This window comes from Microtus ochrogaster, unplaced genomic scaffold (genome assembly GCF_000317375.1).
Source record: "Microtus ochrogaster isolate Prairie Vole_2 unplaced genomic scaffold, MicOch1.0 UNK2, whole genome shotgun sequence".
Taxonomy (NCBI): domain Eukaryota; kingdom Metazoa; phylum Chordata; class Mammalia; order Rodentia; family Cricetidae; genus Microtus; species Microtus ochrogaster.
The window spans coordinates 10015991-10022480 of record NW_004949100.1 but is presented as its reverse complement, the minus strand read 5'-3'; the positions used below and the strand labels follow the sequence as shown (position 1 = coordinate 10022480).

Sequence of the window (6490 nt, the reverse complement as noted above, 5' to 3'; positions counted from 1 at the left end):
CTGGTCTTGTAGACCAGGCTGGCCTCAAACTCACAGAGATCCGCCTGCCTCTGCCTCCAGAGTGCTGGGATTAACGCGTGCGCCACCACCGCCCAGCTCTCCTATTGTATTTTGCTAATTGAATATAATCATAGCCTAAGAATATAATATTTAAAATTATATTAATTTTGGTCATAGCAAATAAAATAGAATTTAACTTTTCCAAATCCAACTCAACATATTGAGCTTCTGTCCACATAAAAAAATTTAGTTTCTTATCCTTACCAGGCACCAAGCACATGGTTCTTGTCTTAGTCACTATTCTATGGTTGTGAAGAGACATCGTGAACAGCGCAGCTCTTTGAAAAGGCGGCTTTAGATGGGGGGCTGGCTTACAGTTTCAGAGGGTTAGCCCACTGTCATCATGGTGGAGAGCGTGGTGTCAGGCGGGCAGGCATAGTTTCAAGCAGGTGGATCCTGGAGTAGTAGCTGTGAGTCACATCCTCATCCATAGGCAGCAGGCAGAGGCAAAGCCCCCTCCCAGTGACACACCTCCTGCAACAAAGGAGGACGTACTCCGAATCTTTCCAAAAAGTTCATCAACTGGGGACTAAGCGTTCAAGCATATGAGCCTGTGGGGTCCATTCTCATTTAAACCACCAGAGTCTCCTCCCATCCTCTGCATTTACTGAGAGGTCCCCATCCCCATCCCCAACCTCTGCATACCTAGACCCCTACATGAACAGCTTCTTCTTCACTTGCAAACTCGTAGGATCTCTGAAGGCCCCCATTTAACAATCATTAGGATTCGATAACCAAACCTAATTCCTTCCTTATTCTTTCCTATACCTTGTTCTTTTCTTTTTATATCATTAACTTGATTTGTATTTATAGAACCAACACTAGGCCTTGGTTGCTGCTGTCTAGCACCTAGCACAGGGCTTGGTGTATAATCTGCAAATTACAAATTTATTTTTTTTTTATTTTCAGCATCTTTAATTTTTTTTTTTTGTATATGTTTGTCTGTGTGCATGAGAGGACAGCTGCCCATGAGTCCTGGAAAACAAAACTGTTGAATCCCCTGGAGTTGGAGTTACAGGCTGTTGTGAGCCACCTGACATGGGTGCTGGAAATAGAGACTGAGTCCTGTGGAAGAGCAGTCAATGTTCTTAGCTGAAGAGCCATCTCCACAGTCTCCAGACAACACATATTTCAGGAGATACTGTCATTACTTAGTTGCGGCAGTATTGAGATTTACAGTAGATCTTATATATCTGTAGGACAATATATAAGATCGTCCTACAGATCTTATAGCCAAGGGTATTTGGGAATTCAGAAGCATCTGACACACATGGAAGGATTTGCACTGACACCTGAAGTCACATGCTAGTATTTTTAGTGAAAGCTACAAACATCCACATATAAGGTCGAGTCTAATACAATTGGCCACGAGGCTGTGAAAACAAAGGTTTTGAGTTCTTTGATTGAAGTGCTTTTGTTTTTCTTGTCCCCTGGCCCCACGAGCCTAGCTTTCATGAGCAGTAACTACAGAACGGATACTCTCATCGTTTGAAAAAAAAAAAAAACATTTGTCCTCCACCCGTATTGAATGGAAGGACAGTCACAAGACTTGAGAGGAAACACTGACCCTCTGGACGACAGACACGAACTCTCCACCACGGAATTCGTCTCACCGAGATGATGGCCTCTGAGGAATATGTCAAACTCTCCGTTTTGAAATAGATTTGGGTGAACCTGGCTCTGCTGCTATTCACCCCTTATGAACTGTCCGTAAGCTGCCGTGTGCATTTCTGCCTGCACCTTGAAAGTTTCCACCTCTAAACTCAAGGCAGCATCACGAGTTATTAAGTATTCCGAGCAGCAATTGTTTTATCCTAAATTGATTTATCTCTAAAATTAGACAATCCTGACATTTTCAAATGAATGTTAGTAAGTATTAACATTAAAAGGCTCATGCTAAAGAATTTTAGAGTCCATCAATAATATGCCTGGATACTTTCAATCCTGGGCACTCACCTACCTTTTAGCATCATTGTGTAAATGCCTGAGATAAATGTCACACAAGCGTTTGGAGGGGAAGCTTCATTATAAACACCTGATAGGTTATTGTACATTTCAGCAACAACAGTACAATTATTCCCACACTGGTATCATTGCCTTGAAATTTTGACACAAAAAGGTAATCTTGAAAATTATTATGACAAAAATAAATTGGAAAAATAAGACTTTTAAGGCACTACAGAAAAGTGACACAGAAACAGTTAAACATTATTAGGAAAAATGGGAGACAGTTAGAGAGATTGGCTGTAGCAAGGAAGAAACTATTTCGTAAGTATCTTCAACTTACTACCTAAACATGAACCTCTAAATATATCCAAAATACAAAAGGCCATGGAATGTTCCTATCTTTAATGTAAATGGGGATGTATACATGTTTCCAAAAGGCAATTTTCAAAGATGGAATACTGCTCTTTTAAATTTATATTTAACACTTGAAATTATAAAATAAATTCAAAGTTAATTAACTCTGCTAGTTCTGAATTCAAAGGCACAATGGTGTATCCTAATATGAAGGGCCTGCCAAGAAAGATACACAAGCTAAAACAAACAGAAAGCTTCCACGCACATGCTACTAAATATGAGAGGAGTAAAAACTTAGAATTTAGGAAAGCTGAGCTTACCCCATCTGAAATTAAGAAAAAGGCCAAGCATGAAGATATAATTGAAATAAGTTTAAACTTTGTCCTTTCATTTTTCTAAACTGTGGTAAAATATATGTAACACATAATTTGCCATTTTAACCAGTTTTAAGCAGCAGATATTGTGTGGCTTTACATCCATTCACTTTGCTGTGCAGCCAGTACCTTAATCCACCCCCAGAACATTTTCATCTCTCAGTGGAAACTCTGTGTCCACTAGACCTTAACTTCTCATTTCCCGTTTCTCCTATCCCTGGAAGCCAGCATTCCGCGTTGTATGGATGTGAACGTGACCCTTCCGGCCACTTCACAAAGGCTGAATCATGTGACATTGGTCTCTTGTAATTGTCATTTCACTTTGCATAATGTCTTTAAGTTTTATGGAAGAAGAATTTCAATACAGTGATGGTGTATTCTGTCCTATCAATTTCCCACATTGGCTTTATCTGTTCATCAGTAGATGGTGTTCATCAGTAGATGGTAGAAAGCCCCTGTGCTGCTTTCTCCCGTTGGTGACTGTGAATTCTGCACCTTCTAAACTCTTTTTTAAAAAGTGTTCCTTGTAAAAATGTTTTCTGGAAAATTCTCCAGCAAAGCAGAACAGACACCTACTGCAGTCAAAAGAAAAATCTAGCCAGGAGTGATGGTGGACATACTTGTCCAGTTATTCAACAGGCTGTCGTAGACCCTGTCTCAAAAAGAAACTACAACACATGACAAGTCAAGAAAAATGCCTAATTTCCCTGTCTAATACTGCAGTTACGTTCCAAAGTCACAAACTTCATTCGTTGAAAGTATATTGTTCTTTTAACCATCCTCTCTGCCAGGCATTAATTTTAGAGTTCATGTAATATATTGATTGCCATTAAATAGTTAGCAATTCTTGCTACTGAAAGATAATATCCATTTGCTAAACTTACCAAGACAGTAACAAGAACAAAGGTCAAATACTTATTTCCTGATTTAGCAGGGAATTAAATTTGTGTCAACTCTATGCGCAGATACACACTTCAGAATCACTATAGTCCAAACACCAGGTAGACTATGGGATAAGTGAGGTTCTATTTACGTCCCATGAAAAGGTTATTTTTAAGGTTCCCTTATATATGACCCTATGAGATGAAGTTTGAATGAAAGACTCCCAGACATCATACCGTAAAAGAGTAACATGGAAGATACCTTCAAACTTACCATGGGAAACTCCATTTTGTATGAGGTCAAATAGGAGCAATTTCCCAGCATATCAAATACCCAGGTTCTGCAAATCATCTTTAGAAGTAAAGAGATTAACCAGCTAGTAGCATCGTACATCTTACCAAAAGGAACAGCATGATACAATTTAGTAATTTTTCTAGGCAACTTATTGAGAAGTTCTTTCAGATTTCCTGGCCCCAGAGACTAGAGACCATAAATCCACATCTGCTACGCTTTTAAAATGGATGAGTTTATCAAAGGGAAACTCTTTTGGATAGCTCACCTTATTGAATGCTTATCCGAAGTGAACCATCGTTTTGTTCAGTAATACTTGCACCTTTTCACAGTCGAGCTCTGCTTCATATGATGAAGACTGGACCATCTCTCTCACATTCAGCTTCTATGTGCATGCTCAGGGCTGCCTCTCAGTGGGATTTCATCTTGAAGCCACTGTGGACTAGCTGTAATGGAAGCCACGTAAAGCAATTCATAATAAGACACCCGACTGTTGCTACCAAATGCATGCCACTCTGCGATGACAATGCTGACACCTGTTTAAAAATGCTGTTTTGTCTCTCCAACGATATCACAGTTGGCAACAGAGAGGAATAAAGATAAGTCACTCATCTTGTTTGTCTAATAAATGATTCAGTCCAAGTTGCAAATGCTAAACAAACAGAGTTTCTTGGTTCCTGGGGCAGCAGGAACGCTGTTTATACTTCCAAAATAAGATGAAATTTGAGAGTGTATTATTTTCTTACTTTTTAAATATTTGTACTCACTGGGCCTCTGTTTATGCCATTGGAATCTTCTGTGTGCGTTTGGTGGGTAGGACATAAAGTATTTCTGAAACACAGAAAATGAAGGAATCTGGGAGCACACAAAATGTGGAAATAAACACTGATTATATGCATATATACATGTGTGTAGATGATATATATTTATACACACAAAAAAACAAACTCAAGGGGCTGGAGAAATGGCTCAGCGGTTAAGAGCACTGACTGCTCTTCCAGAGGATCCGGGTTCAATTCCCAGCACCCACATGGCAGCTCACAACTGTCTGAAAATCCAGTTCCAGGGAATCTGACACTTTCACACCAATGCACATAAAAAAAATAAAGATAAATAAATTTAAAAAAAAAAACCAAACTCAAGAACATACGGCAATCAGGCAGGAAGGTTCCTGTTGCCTCCTGTCACCTGCCATGGCCTGCATACAGAATGTTTCATCTATAGGTTCTTCCTTAGTGGGTTGAGAGGGTTGCAGCAATGCTTTATTGAAAGCCACACTTGGTTTTACTCTCTCGACGTCACAATTATTCAGCAAAGTATACCTCAGACAAGCAAACAAACAAACGAGATAAAAAAGAAGCCAGTTAAGCCTGGAGATTCAATTTTCCATTTCTGACTTAGATGAGGAAGGGCTATTTTTTCCTAAGACTTTTCCTAAAGCGGCCAGCTGGCTTGCACTTCATAAGCCAGTTCCAGTGTGTGCTCTTGTGTTCACAGCTGAGTCTCTGTTATTTGGCAACATTTCTTGGTTATTTAACCTAAATGGAAACAAACAGAAACCACAGTTGTGTCCCTGGATGAACGTATAGTCTAGTTCATTTCATGAGCTCTTACTCAGCAGCAAACATTCGTACAGATCACAAGCAAAGTGAGAATTCTCAGCCTTATTTCAGCAAAGGCTGAAAGTATAAAGAGAGACAGTAAAGATGCACAGCTCAAATCCCAGTCTAATTGTTGATATAGAAACAAGTAAAATTAGTATAAACACACATGCACATGGAAGAGTGGAATAGGCAAAACCACACAGGAGTGATGTTGGGCGAAGTTGCTGAGGCAGGTACTCAACTTGTTCACAGAATTGTGCTTCTGCCTCTGTCTTCTTGCAGTTCTGGGGATTCAACCCCCAGCCTTGCCCATGCTCTACCACTGAGCTAGATCTCCAACCCCCAAACCCTTTCTAGAAACAACAAACAAGTCTGCAAAACTCTGCCCTCATGCTTCTGAGAACATATCTACATTCACACCCACTTGTGCCAGTTTTCCTTCAACAGTGGATAGTTTTGTAAGTTTGTGATTCCGCATGCATAAAAGCTGCAGGTCACCAGGCAGTGGTGGCAAAAAATCCTTAATCCCAGCACTTGAGAGGCAGGGGCTCCTGCCATTCCCTCAAAGGAGTCCACAATCATAATACACATTTAAGGAAGAATTTTCCTTAAAGTGACACTATCTGGCAGTCATTAAGAGGCATTTTGCGGGGCTGGAGAGATGGTTCAATGGCTAAGATAACTGTTGTTCTTTCAGAAGACATAGGTTTAGTTCCTAGCACCCATATGTAGGCTCACAACTTTCTGTTAAGTCCAGCTCCAGGGGATTTCATCTGCCGTACCTGGGCACGAATATGGTGCACATACATGCATGCAGACAAAACGCTAGTATACATAAAATTCAAAAGAGAAAAGGAAAGAAGGAGGGATGGAAGAGAAGGGGAAGGAAGGAAGGAAGGAAGGAAGGAAGGAAGGAAGGAAGGAAGGAAAGAAGGGAAAGAAAAAGTTGCTGATAATCTGTATCTCCTTGAACTTTTC

The 6490-nt window shown here is 40.1% G+C and overlaps 1 long non-coding RNA gene across 2 annotated transcripts; it reads right to left on the bottom strand.

The window, feature by feature from the left end:
- Nucleotides 1-269: 269 nt before the first annotated feature.
- Nucleotides 270-6225, bottom strand: LOC113458077. 2 transcript variants are annotated; one of them, XR_003378513.1, is made up of 3 exons: nucleotides 5059-6225; nucleotides 4177-4354; nucleotides 270-534 (listed from the first exon to the last, which is right to left on the bottom strand). It is a non-coding gene; the product is annotated as an uncharacterized LOC113458077 (long non-coding RNA). The 2 variants fall into 2 exon arrangements; XR_003378512.1 differs by lacking the exon at nucleotides 270-534 and adding an exon at nucleotides 1068-3968.
- Between the last annotated feature and the right edge of the window lie 265 nt (nucleotides 6226-6490).